This window comes from Equus asinus, chromosome 7, assembly GCF_041296235.1.
Source record: "Equus asinus isolate D_3611 breed Donkey chromosome 7, EquAss-T2T_v2, whole genome shotgun sequence".
In the NCBI taxonomy this organism is placed as follows: domain Eukaryota; kingdom Metazoa; phylum Chordata; class Mammalia; order Perissodactyla; family Equidae; genus Equus; species Equus asinus.
The window spans coordinates 37,493,752-37,508,077 of record NC_091796.1 but is presented as its reverse complement, the minus strand read 5'-3'; the positions used below and the strand labels follow the sequence as shown (position 1 = coordinate 37,508,077).

Sequence of the window (14,326 nt, the reverse complement as noted above, 5' to 3'; positions counted from 1 at the left end):
GAATAGAACTATATATGATCCAGCTATTCCGCTTCTGGGGGTTTACCCAAAGAACATGAAAATGCACATTTGAAAAGATATTTTTCAGGGACTTTTTTTCCCGTGTCCTCCTCTTCTCTCAAGCACTGAGGCTCTTTGCCATCTGTGGTTTTTAAATTGTCTCTCCCGCTGGCTCCCCTGACAACTGGCTCCCCTGCTTTCTCCCTCACTCTTTCTGGCAGCTTCTGTGAGTCCTTTTCTGGCTCCTGGGATCACACTCCCCTTTGGCCCTTTTCTCAGGTCTCACTGTCCACTCTCCTCTAGCTGTGAATTCAGTAGCCCTTCTGCCCAGACTTCAGTCCCTCCTCTGGGCTGACTTCTATTGGCCCACAGGATGTCATGTTTAGCAGCTCCTCAGACTCAGTGTGTCCACTGCTCAGTGTATCTCTTGTTGGCAAAACCTGCCAGCGGTCCCCCAAGCCTGAGGCCTGGCCAGCTCCCTTCCCTGCCCACTCACTCCGTCCTGGAGGCACGTGCCTGGCCTCCGCTGCCTGAAAGCCTTCCCCCCTTGCTCTCTGCTCTCCACTCGGGCTCTCACTCTCATCCGCATCTCTGAGAGATACTGCTCTCGATTCCTTTCTCCTCTAGTTCATCCTCCACTTGGGAACCTACCTAGTTTTCACTCAAAAAACAGTTCTTATCCTGAACTGACCTCTCTGTGGCCTTGGGGTGAGGCCCTGGCCTGAGCGTATGTGGTCTCACCTTGGATGACTCTCTGTCTGCCTTTAATTCCAAGTTGTGCTGAGCACAGTCAGAGGCTGATACAGGTCGTTTAGGATCCATGTTCTCTGCCACAGAAGTTAATCTATCTGCATCTCATGGAAACTTTGGGTAAGAGAGAATGTGAAAGTTTCTAGCTATCAGAGGATGCTCAATGGAAAGAACAGTACAGCACCTTATTGACTATCAGAAGTTGTGTAGAAGGCCCTTAGTGGTTTTATTATGGATGCCCTTTCATTGTAATTAATGTATAGTTTTTCTAAAGATTTTCATAAATCCATCCCCAACCTTGGACACTCTGGCTTCTTTCTCAAAAGATCTTGTTTTTCAGCCGTGGATTTCCTCTCCCTGGGGTTGCAGAAGGGCAACCACATCACTTGCTCACCTGGCTCCCTCTTCCAAAGGACCTTCTAGGTGCCTTGTCAGATTGTGGGATCTGCCCCAGGATTTAGCAGAGCAGTCCATAAAGGTTTGAGGAAGGAATAAATGAGCCCTCCTGTGCTCTAGGACTGAATCAATGCTTCCCAGATCTTAATTTCTATGTGACTCTTCTGGGGATCTTGTAAGAATCCAGATGATCTTTCAGTAAGTCTGGGCAGGACCAAGGTTCTTTGCTTCTAGCAACCTCCCAGGTGATGCTGATGCTGATGGTCCAGGCTCCATACTTTGAAAAGCCTAAGGGTTAAACTACTAACCTTTAAAAAACAGTGGGGGCATTTAGGTTCAGTCAGCCCACACCATGTGAGGTCTGGCCAAGCCATCATCTTCTGTAGTAGGAGCAGGCACCAGGGCATTTCTGCGAGCCCTTTCACATCCGTCTGGGGGAGAGCCTTCTCCTCCTGACAGAGGATGTGGTTATTGCCTGACCTCCAGCCTCCCTTTCTTATTTGAGGAGCCTCATGAAAGAGCCACGCATGGGATGGAAAGGGCGTGGGGCACTGTCCCAGGTGGGCGCTCTGACCAGCTGCCTCTGAGTCTGCTTCTGGGAAATGAAAGGGCTCCACGGACAACCTCCAAAGCCTTCTTGGTGCTCTTATTCTGCCCCCAAGACCCTGAGGGTCACCAGTGCTGCTAGCCCCAGGAGGATAAAGATCATCTTGAGGCAGGAGTGGCTGAGGCCAAGTTCTGAAGTTTTTGTTAATGAACTTAAGCACCTTTATGGTAGGAAAAAAAAACCAATCCATAATAAACTCTATTAATATCTTCCCACATATCAACATAGTTCACATACTTGTCATTTTTAAATGGCTCAGTAGTTACATTCCCTTAGGTTGCCTGGATAAAGCCATGTGTCGCCATTCCCCTGAGGCTGGCACTTGGCTCACCTCCAGGTTTTTTCATGTGTTTTAAACGGTGGGGTTGTGACTGTCTGTGGAGATTATTCCCCCATCCTCCACCCCCCATTATTGCCTTGGGTAGGCTTTTAAAATTCATAGCTCATGTGATCAGGTCTTCTAGTTACATGATCTTATAGCCCTTCTACACTTTTGTTTTTTACAGTGTTTTTCTCTAATTGTAATCAGATAATTACTTGTGTGGTTATGCATTTAAAGTCATTCTTCCCCACTAGATTCTCAGTTCCCAGAGGAGAGCCCCTCCTCAATCTTTCTCATCACAGCATTGTCAGCACCTGGAACACTGCCTGGCATGCAGGAGCTCAGTGAAGTAGTTTAGATGAACAAGTATGTGCACCTTCGCTGGACCCCACGCGTGGTCAGATGTGCCTCCCACGGGTTCCACCTGCCCGCCAACACCGCTTGGCTGCCTATATGGGTCAGGCATCCTCTCAGACACTGAGAGGTACAGAAGGGCATGTGTGTGTGGACCCTGCCTCCAGGTAGCTCAAGTCCAGTGTGAGTCGGGGAAAGAAGGCGGCCAATTATACTTTATTGTTTGAAGTGTCAGTAAATGTGGAGGGGCGGAATTCTGTGGGAACGTAGAGGAGGCGGATGAGGCTGGGGGTCTAAAGGCAGTCTTCCTATAGACAGGGAGGCCTCAATTGGGTCTGGAAGTCTTCAACACAAGTCCTGACTGCCCTGGCTGTAGGCTGGATGTCTGTTAGTTGTAGTGAGCAGGGCCCTCGCTGGCAGGATTCTTGTCAGCTTTGTGTTTGCTGGTGGGTTGCTTTATTTTGATTTCTAAGGTCATTGTAGAGATGGTGCATTGGCAAACCACGTCACCTAGGAAACATCACTCAAACAGCGGTACCATGCAATTGCTTTCGTGTGCCTTAATTATACACAACACAGTCTAGCGCTGTCTCTCCATCACATTTTAGATGCAGTGCCTACCCTGTGGAACAGAATGTACCTACCCATAGAGTTGCGGGCTCATTGAATTTGCTTGGGAGAACTAGAAAGGACCTTGGTTAAGTTCCAGGGACACGTTGCATGATGAGAAAAAAAGCCCTCCTCCCCCGAAATGAGAAAGGCCAAGTCAAGTTATGCCAAGTTAGGATATTTTACTTTAGTTCATGAAAGTCAGTGAATACAGTTGGGGAATAGAATAATAAATTACTGATTACAGAGTGTTTCCTCTGTGAGTCATGATGTGAGAGAATGTCATTATTTTTCACAATTTAGAAATGTCATTGCCAGCGACTGGAATACTCGGCAACTGCCAGACACTGGACATTCCATGTGTTCTTGGAATGCCCCCTCCTCACTCCCATCTCCCTCCCTGTTTGCTCTGTTTCATGTACTATGTTTGTAAGATTGTGGTTCAAACATTCTTCTAAGTATGTGGCATTTTTTGAGCTGAAAATAGTCTGTGGAGGCCAACAGTTTTTTTTTCTTTAAAGGTATATTCATGACAATATGTTTATCGTACACAAAAATAGATTTCCACATTTAGCTCAAAACTAGTGGATTTTATTCCTCTTCTCTTTATAAACAGATTTTCTCTACTAGATTTTTTTATCAGATGATTTTCTGATGTTGACATTTAGACTTCTAGTATTGATGTGCTTATTTTTCATTGTCTGTTTCTTTGTCTCGCCTTATGTGGTCGCATAGGAAAAATACATGCAACTTCCCAAGAAATGAGAATTTGGTGGGAAAATTTTGTTTTTCAAATTTATTTTTACATTTTAACTTTTCATTTTGAGATAATTTCAGACCTCCCCCCAAAATTACTAATATAAAACATAGACTTTCTCTATGCCCTTCACCCAGCTTCCCCAAATGTTAACATCTTATAAACCATGGTACAGGCATCAAAACCAGGAAATTCGTATTGCTACAAGACTATTAACTATTTTATGTACTTTATCCAAATTATGTCCCACTGTTGTCTTTTTTTCAGTTCCAGGGTCCAATTCAGGATCACATTTCATTTCAGTTGTCAAATCTCCCTAGTCACTTCTGGTTTGTGGCCATTCCTCCGTCTTGCCCTTTCTTTCATGACCTTGACACTTTTGAAGAGTACTGACCAGTTGTTTTGTAGAATGTCCCTCAAAAAGGGTTTGTTTGCTGTTTCCTTGTGACTGAATTCAAGTTACGAATTTTTGACAAAAATACCACAGAAATGTTGTGTCCTTTTCAGTTCATCATATGAGGAGGTACATGATACCAATAGATTTCATTGTTGCTGATGGTAACTGGTCACTTGGGTAAGGTGCTGTCTACAAGCTTTCTCCACTAAAAAGTTGCTGTTTCCTCTTTTGTAATTAATAAAAATCTCACCAGGAAATGCTTTGAGGTTATGTAAATATCCTGCCTCACATCATACTTTCAAATCCCTTGATAATTTGCCCCTACAACAGTCATTACTGTGGTGTTTGCCAAATGGCAGTTTTCTATTTCTGTTATTCCATATGCATTTGTGAATTGGAATTCTTCCTGTAAGGAACAGCTTCCTGTCTCTATTTACTTATTCATTTACTGATATCAGTATGGACTGCTGGATATTTGTTTTATTCTATGGGTTACATTACCCGTTACTATCATCATTTATTTTGTTGCTCAAATTGTTCCAGATTTGACCATTGGGGGATCTTTCAAGTTGACTCCTGTGTCCTTTAGATATTCTCTTATTGTATTATTTTGGACTTTTTAATTTTTGGCATCTCAAGATATTTTATGCTCATTTTGTACTTGTCCCGCCTGGTCTTGGAAACAGCCATTTCTCTGAGGAGCCCGATTTCTTTTAGTGGGGAATGGTGTTTAGAAACCACTATCTTAGAGGCTAGATGTGCTCACTGATACTTGGGTATCATTGCTTTTATACCTTCTCAGAGCACAGAGCTAGGAAAAAAACATATATATATATATATATTATCAACACAGACATGCCTCCCTCTCTCTCGCTATCTGTGTATCTATCTGTCTATCAATCACAAGCTTCAAGTTTGTACTGATGTGATCTATTCTAATCTACCCCCACAGGGCTTATTCTAGTCTTCCCCACTCTTTTATTTGTAACTTCTTTTTCCATGAAAGAGAAACCTGGCTACTGTTAGCCACAATATATTTACTTATTTATTCAGTCTTAGAATATAGAATAAAGTAGAATAGTTTAAAAAAACTTACTAACTAGAGTATAATTATTATCATACAGTCCTTTTCATCTCTACTGTTTCCAAAGGTACTTTAGTTCTTTCCTCCTCCGCACCGCCCCTCTTCAGGGTGGTCATGTTATTCATTTGTAGCACAGATAGATTCATTTGTTACTTTTTGTACTCCATTTTGAGTTCCCGTCACATCCTGGTTGATTTTTAATTGTTTATTTTTTGAGTATGTGAGAATCCTAACCATGATTTTAAAAATCAAAACCATACAAAAAGATGTACTTGAAGAAGTGCTCCTTTCTCCTTATCCCACTCTCATGTTCCTAGTCCCCCTCTTTCCACCTTGCTCCCACCCATACCCTGTAGATAACCAGTCTCCTTAGTTTCTCGGTTATCATTCTGGATTTCTTGTTGCACAGATGAGCAGATACCTGAATATGGTCTTATCTCCTCCTTCTTATGTGAAGGGTAGCATACTATACGTACTCTTTTGCAATTTGCTTTCTTTACTTAAGAGAATGGCCTGGAAATCACTTCTTATCAGTTCACAGAGATCTTCCCCATTCTTTTTTGCAGCTATGTTATATTCCATTATGTGGATGTTCCATAGTTTATTCAACAACTCTCTTATGTGTAGGCATTTAGGTTGTTTTCAATGTGTTGCAATTACAACCAGTGCTGCAATGAATAGCCTCATAATGTGTGTTTTCGTGTTGCGGGGGGTGTATTATCAGAGTAAATTCCTAGAAGTAAAGGATAAGTCAAAAGATAAAGAGTCTCTACAGTTGAGCTATTGCTAAATTCCCCTCCAGGCATTGTGGTAGGATAATTTCAATACGACAGGCTTAGCAAATGTGACCCGTGCATGCTAAAGGTGGTGGCTGTGATGACATTCACTGGTTGTGGAGATAGGCATGGAGGGTGGGGAACTTGACCCATTGCCTTTTCCCTCCTCCTGTTTTCTAGGGCAACATACAGTATGGCGAAAAGAGAGTGGAGACCAGTTCAGGATTTAGATAACCCATGCTTTTCCAGGCTACATGGGGGACATACGGGCTGCTGCTCATGCTGGTGAATGAAATGATCTCTTATTCTAGAGAAAGAGCATGGGGTGGGGGTGGGAGGTGGGTTAAAACTTCTGAGTTTGAGTCCTGCCTTGAATTTTAGTGGTATGACTCCTAGCAGGCATTTTATTTAACCTCCCTGGAAAATGAGAATAATAAATACTAACGTATGGAAAGTACATTTCATGGTGTCTGGTAGGGTTGCTATGGTTGGTCTGAGGAGTAAATAAATCATAAGTGGAGTGGTACACAGTGAAAGTTATTTCCCTTCTGCACTCTCCAATCCTGTTTAATTTATTTGGAGTAAGAAGAGGGATTCTAAATCATTCCACTGACTGATCATGAGGCTGTGTTTAAAATTCCTATAAAAATAAGCTTTGTTTCACTTCAATATTTGACAGCCTGGCTATGGGTGTGATGATGAAGGTTTGGGTCTCTGCCTCGCCTTGGTTTCCTCTTTCCAGTTGAGGATGCCCTGTTGGTGAGTTCCAGGAACTATGGGAGTTTCCAGGTAGTTACCACTGAGGTTTTATCTGGTTAGCCACAACAATTGTGATTGTAGTCTCCTGGATCTTCATACAAGTCAGGTTGAAACTGAAGTCACAGATTTCTTCCTAAATCAACTAATGAAGAGTCTGGACCCGATTCCTGAGTTATCCGGGGCTTTTTATTGCATCCAAAGCAATGAAGACATCCTCCAGGCTTCTGCTGATGACCTGTTGCCCTGGCTCCTGTCCTAGGTTAGGCTTTGAGGACAGGAACATGTTGCTAGGACAGCAGATATTAAATAAAGGGTTTAGAATTGCTGAAGAGTTGTCCACGGTTAATCCTGCTGCGAATACAGGACTGATCCACGTGGGGTAAGCAAAGTGTTCAAAAACCAGACTTCAAAATGTGATGTTGTCATCTCAGGCTGACACTTGGGGATCCACAACACAGGGAATCTGGTCTTATTGCAACCTCGAAGGGTCCTGTGAGTTATCAGAGTGCTGGATCATCGTTAGCGACAGCCTGAAATCACCAGCAACACGAGAAGCTGGAAGCGGAATCAGGCTGTCTCCTAACAGCTTTGAATCTACGTATTGATTTCTCCTACTCAGCAGTGTGAGCCTCTGTGGGCATTTTCGTTTTCCAATGCACTGTCTCATCAGCATTGGAGACGGCTCCCGCGGGAGGTCATGGGATAATTCCTCACTGGCAAGTTTTGCCTTCCTTTAATCCACACGTCCCAGATTGAACCCTTTTTGAATGGAAAGGCTTTGCAAGTCAGTAAGGATCTGCAAGGAAGTAGAGAGAATTGAGGGAGGCGCCCTGGTTGGGGAGGTTATGAAATCACATCCTGTCCAAGGTCCGTCTTGAAGGAAAGCTGCCCGTTCACCCTGGCCAGTTCATACACAAACTCAATTCTCATTCCTATTATTACCCTACCCTGAACCCTTAGTGTAAATTGATGTTCTAATACTTGGTAAATGCATCCATCTCTCTCCACGAGAATAGAGTTATTGAAAGGTGAACTGTCTTATTCATTTATTTATCTAGTATGTGCATTGCCTTTAGTCTTCCTTGATAAAAACTTATCAAATGAGTAAGAGAATGACTGACAGGGGTGGAGGTGGGGAGAGAGAAGGCTGCCTTGTACTTCCCCTGCTGGGGAGGTGGAGCGTGTGGCAGAAAGCCCTTGGATCTTTGCCCTGGACCTGTGTGATCACTTAAAAAAGGCATTTCCACACAGCACCCGTGGCAGCTCCTTCTCTCTTGGATTTGAGATGAGTTTCTATCAAAGACCACAGTGCCTTTACTCTACAGAGGTCACGTTTACAGCAGCATTCCTCATCCAGAACCTCTGGGAGGAGTGGGCTGCGCCTTAACTGCCTGTCTCTACCAAAATGTTGTTGAAATATTTTCTTGTTTTCTTGGCTTTAGTTTGGAAACTCATTTGGATTGTGCCTTCCACTTTCTAAGGGATCAATGGTTCATATGAATGTAATATTTCATTTCCCAGATCTTTTGAGTAAGAATGATGCTCAGGATGGGGCACAGATTAACTCTGTGTCCCTGTGGATCCCCGGGGTATGAACGTGTGTTGGAGGGGCCCAAGCCAGAAACTCTCTCAGGATGCTGTTATCCACATGGCTCTGTTCGTGGTCTGGGGACATGATGTTTGATTTGATGTTGGTATGATAACAGTGTCTGGACATCATCAGCTTGACCTGGCCCAATTTGATAGGTTTTGTTTTTTCCACATTTGCTAGTCTTTTCCAATAGGGTGGCAAGGCTGTGTGGATTATGGACTGTAGAGTTTGTGTGGTGTGGACTGTGTGCTTCTCTTTATCTTCAGCGGGCATCAAAAGGGTTGGTGGAGATGGGGAGGGGAGGTGCAGCTCCAGCCTCAGGAAATACTCCACGATATGGCAAAAACTAGCCAATGTCCCAAGATGGCTGCTGCAGCATTGTTTATAATGGAAATCTGAGAGCAACCTTGATGTGTCATTGCAATAGGATAAGTTTAACTTGATGGAATATCGTGCCGTCATTAACATCATTTTCAGTGTGGCAACCTGGAAAAGGATTGTTAAGGTAAGTTGAAAGCAGGTTTCAAAGTTGATTTATAAACACATTAAATGCATATTTGACAAGAAACTCATTCCTTTGGTTTGCCTGTGAGGAGGGGAGTCAGGTAGCTGGAGGGATAGGAAGGGACAGAGGTCGCTGACTGTGTAGGCTTTTGTACCTTTTGACTTTTACACCACGTGAATGTATTTCCTTTTGAAAAATAACAAAGGAGAGAGAAATATGTAAAAGCAAAAAGGAAATACAGCGAAAGGAGGGTAGTAGTTGTGTTAGGTGGTGCCATGAAGAATATTTTCATTTTACTCAAGGCTTCTTAAAATAATACAAAAGAATGACTATTATTATTATTTTGAATTAAAAGTGCAAGTGGCAGGAAGAATTTCCCTGGCATTGCTCAAATGTTGAAGAAAGTGGATAGAGTCCACTCTGCATTTTCTGTGTTGGTGCATAAAGGATGCAGCAGGAGCCATCTCGTAGATGACCCAGAACAGTGGGTATGTGACAATAATTTGATTGGAACTTTGGACTGAAGTAGTTTTTATTTGTTTCAGAGCCACACATTTGTTGTAAAATGAAGACCTATTTTTATTACGATCAAGTCTTATTCTGCACACCCCGCTCTCCTTGTCAACGTGCCTCTGCCTGGGCTGGCCCATGAGGCCTGAAGTGGACGGTGGGGGACTGTGCCTTTTCCCACGTGGCTCACCTGGGCCCGGCTGACCTGGCCTCCCAAATCTTTCATCTGCAGATGCTCTGCCTCCCCCTGCAGAAGGGCTTTTTCCTTAGACAGCCTTCCAGGCCCAGGCAGGGGGATAGGACCTCAAATCACTGTCTCTCCTTCTGCCTCTTGCTGGGCCCCATCGAGCCCGAGGCAGAGTGTGTGGGACCGCTCAGGATGAGGTGCCTCCAAGGTGCTGGAAGGGAGCCTGTGTGTGACCTCTGCTGTCCATGGGGGCTGCCTGGGGGCTGGTCTTGCAATTTGTCTTGGAGGCCTTTCCTTGCTGTGCTCCTGGCCCCTCTGAGGCCTCACCTCCTTAGACTCGGTGACCAAACATGCAGCTCTGCCTGTCCTCTTCTACCCGACCCAAGGCTCCCCGTTCTCCCCATCCTGCCCCCACTCCCACCTCCAACTTCCCTCTTCAGGGCAGCCATTTCTCAGTGCTCTCTTTTCTGGAAGTGATGGGAAGGACTCCTTTACTCTGAGGCCTCACAGGGGTATTGTGTTTAAAAGGTGCTCCAAGCGTACAGTATTTTAACCAAAGCAGTTAATCCCTAATGGTAGAATTTCAGGTTGCATTAGCAAGGATGCACTGGAGATATTTAGTGGCACTGAATTCTTTTCAGCGGCCCTCAAATCGCTCTACCTTAGAAGTTGCCTACATTTCCTGTGTTTAAATGCAATTCTGTCACTGGGCTTGACTGCTAGATAATTGAAAGGAAATGGTGCATATATATTTTACATTAAAACATACAGGGAAAGCACAAAATATTAAGCATCCAGCTTGAATACTTTTTAGTGCTATTTAATTCTTAATTTTCTTTATGTGTCCCCTTTACATCCATGCTGTATAGTCTCCAGTTATCCTGACGTTATAGGTGTCGGCCGGGGACTCCGCGAGCTTATGGCACTAGCCTACTGTCTCAGAGCCAGAAAGCGGGACTGGAACCCAAGTCCTTCTGACCCCAGAACTTGAGTCACTGTGTTAATTGTCGTCCTCACTTTTACTCCCTTCTTCCCCAACTTGTTCCACAGACTTTCACTACAGGAGAACATGAAATGCCTTCTGAAATAGCAGCAAAATATGAAGCCTAAAAGAACTTTTAATATTTTATGCTTGGCTAGAATTCTTGGAATTTTAAAAATGACATTCCTTTCCTCTTCTGATATATGTAATAATTTATTCAGTAAGTTTTTCTTGATACATGTATCTTAAAATATGAATTATTTAGGGAAAAATACTTTCCAAGTCCAATTTCATTGTTGATTCATTATTGAATGGGTACCCGGAATAGGTAAATAAGCACTATAAAGATTTTATACGATGGTAAACCTGAAAATGACCATATTCTGTTTTTTTGGAATTTTTGGAATCATGTTTTAGTTATAGATTGATAAAGGAAAGAAAATTTCATGTTTAGTGAATAGGCAGTGGTAAACCTAGAAGCAGGGTTCATGTGAGAGGGAGGGCCGCCGGTGGGCCTCCCTGGTGGGATGGAGAAGACTGAAGGCTGCCGGGTCTCAGGGAGGGTCATCTATGGTGTTTTGAGGTGAAATGGTTAAAATAGGGAATTGTTTGGACCAGTATCATTCATAATTAATCATTTAAAGAAAATTTACTGTGTTATAGAATATTTAGAAATATACATTTGTTGTTTTAAAAAATTTTTTTAATTAACTTCAGGTTTGTGAAATAAGTGCTTAATGAGCAGTGAACCCAGAAAAGCTGAACCTGGTTCCAATGTCTGGGGTCTTACATAAGAATAATTTATAGGGGCCGGTCTGCTGATGCAGAGGTTAAGTTAGTTTGCATGTTCTGCTTCGGCGGCCCAGGGTTTGCTGGTTCGGATGCTGGGTGTGGACATGGCACTGTTTGTCAAGCCATGCTGTGGCAGGCGTCCCACATATAAAGTAGAGGAAGATGGGCATGGATGTTAGCTCAGGGCCAGCCTTCCTCAGAAAAAAAGAGGAGGATTGGCAGCAGATGTTAGCTCAGGGCTGATCTTCCTCAAAAAAAAACAAAAACAAAAAGAATTTATAATCACTTTCATTCATTTACTTCTTCCTCCTTAAATAATCTTTCAGTTTACCTTCTTTTTACAAGCTAAACATACCCATGTTAATATCATGAATTTTCTTAGCAGACCACTTTCATTTCTTTCCTTATTCCTGGACAAAAAAGAAAATAGCCAAATCAGTTGAAAAACAAAATATTTATAACCCCGTTATGACATCCCAGATTCATCTAATGCATATCTCATGGTCCGATGGTGGTCCTCATTAATGGAAATGTGATAGTACAAGAAAACTAGTTTATACATAATGTTAAAATGTGCAGCGGAGGTCATGGATCTCAGAGTCAATGATTGGGTGTTGTGTCTTGCCTTCAGAAGCCAGCACTCAGCAGGTGCTGACTTGGAGTCATACCATGGTAAAGAAAGGATCCAGCAGCCAAAAGTCATTTCAGAAGAGCTAAACTTGGTTCTTTAGTTTCTTCAAAGTGGTTGCAAATCTCTGTTTCTCTCCTCTCCATGTCCATCAGAACTCAAAGCTGCCTGGGAGGGAAAAGCCAGAAAACTTGCCCTTCCTCCCTACCCGGCAACCTTGTTATTGCCCTTCCTACATACTTCCCCCCTTAGCTCTGGTACGGCAGGAAGTACATCAGTTTAGCTCATCTGGTAGTTCCTCAGACTTTTGCCTCCCTCCTCCTTTCGTCTCCTCCCCGTGTCCTGAGCTCTGTTCACCAACATTCAGAAAACCCGGCAGGAGCTGAGCCCTCCACAGGGAGAAGTCGAGATTCTCTGTGGTGGGAGGGAGGATTCCAGACTAACAGTTCAGTCCCATCTGTGCGCACGTGTAGTACCTGTTTGTGAGAGCCGTCCTGTGTGTGGAATGAATTTGGTTAAGAATGAAATTTGCTTTCTCAGCCCACCAGAGTGGCTCAGCACACCTCTGTTCTTGGTGTTGGCTCCTTTGCAGCCTCAGACTACCTTCCCAGTTCCTTTCTTTCCTGCCCATGACTTCTTCTCCCAGGTTTGCCCTGGAAGTGTTTCTTGTGTGCCTCCACAATCAGCACCCTCATTTGCTTGCAGGTTTCTTCGAGCCAAGCTCAGGGGGACTCTGGCCACTGGCCACCATCATAAACTGCACTTGCAGCTCACTGTCATCAGGAATTAAGAGCGTTATGAGAGTACCTGTTGGCATTTTTGTGCCACAAATGCTGAGGACAGTTAGACTTTCATCTTAAAGGCATCTCACACGCCTTTTCAGTATTTGTGCCACCTTCCCAGAGCTGTGGGGTCTGACGGTAGTTTTCCTTGGAGAATTAATGAAGAGTCTGCCTGCAGAGGAGACCTGTCTGGCTTGGAATCATTCACCATTTGTTGTCAATGTGAGTCAAGAAAAGAAGCCCAAAGAATTTGAGAAGTCAGCATGGAAAAGGGTATCCCCGCATCTAATTGCACCTTTTCAAACTTTCAACTGGCCCCTTTTTTCAGCTCTAACCTTCCCCCAGCTTTCTGCATCTTGAACTGACTTGCTTCCTGTTGCTCACATTTAGGTTTCAGCTTTCTCTAGTCTGCAAAGTCAGAACACATCCCCATTTATCTCTGTTTTCTCTTCAAACCCACCAAAATGAGGTTCATTCTTTATGGAGCAAAGACATAAACCCCCAAGAACAAAGAAAACTGGAGAGGAAATGACAGCAGAATAGGTGTGTTGGGAATATTTCTAAAACCAAACTGCGTGTGCTCAAGCTGCCGTGCACAGGGGAAGTCACTTCAGTTTCTTCTTGGTTCCCCAGTTTACGCCTGGCAGTGACTATTCCGGAACTCGTGATCTGCTGAGCTCCTGCAGCATCTTCTCTCCCTGCTCTGGCGTGGAGCCCACCCAAGGTGCTGGTTTCCATCCAACCTTATCAGCCTTGACCCAGGAATAGTCTATTGTCAGAGACTGTTTGGATTGAGAACAGAAATTGTTAGGGAAGGATCTTAGGTTGGAGTGGGAGGAAAATGAAGGGGGGGGAGCATTTTCAGTGTCTCAGTTTTCTTTTGTTATAATCATATCTATAAAATGACAATGTATCTATCATGATTCTTTTAGGGAAAAAGCCTTTTCATACAATTATATTAAGAGAGATTTGTTTTCCATTTAGGCAGGTGCAATGTTTTTTAAATTTCCATTTTTTTTAAAGCTGTCTAGGGACCATAGGTAAATGTATTTAATATGGGAAAGAGCCAAAGAATTTTTTTTTCCTGAGGAAGATTTGCTCTGAGCTAACACCTGTGCTGGTCTTCTTCTATGTTTTTGTTTTGTTTGTTTTTTGTTTTTTTCTTTTTTTTTCTGAGGAAGATTAGCCCTGAGCTAACTACTGCCAGTCCTCCTCTTTTTGCTGAGGAAGCCTGGCCCTGAGCTAACATCGTGCCCATCTTCGTCTACTTTATATGTGGGATGCCTACCACAGCATGGCGTGCCAAGCAGTGCCATGTCTGCACCCAGGATCCAAACCGGCGAACCCCGGGCCACCGAGAAGCAGAATGTGCGAACTTAACTGCTGCGCCACCGGACCAGCCCCCTTCCTGTATGTTGTATGTGGGTTACTGCCACAGCATGGCCTCCGACAAGTGGTGTATGTCCACAGCTGGGAACTGAACACAGGCTGCCAAAGTGGAGCACACCAAACTTAACCACTAGGTCATGGGCCCAAAG

The 14,326-nt window shown here is 43.7% G+C and overlaps 1 protein-coding gene across 17 annotated transcripts in view; it reads left to right on the top strand.

Moving 5' to 3' along the window:
• Positions 1 to 14,326, top strand: part of FHOD3 (formin homology 2 domain containing 3) — a 455,279-nt gene that overhangs the window by 139,165 nt on the left and 301,788 nt on the right. The window lies entirely within an intron of this gene.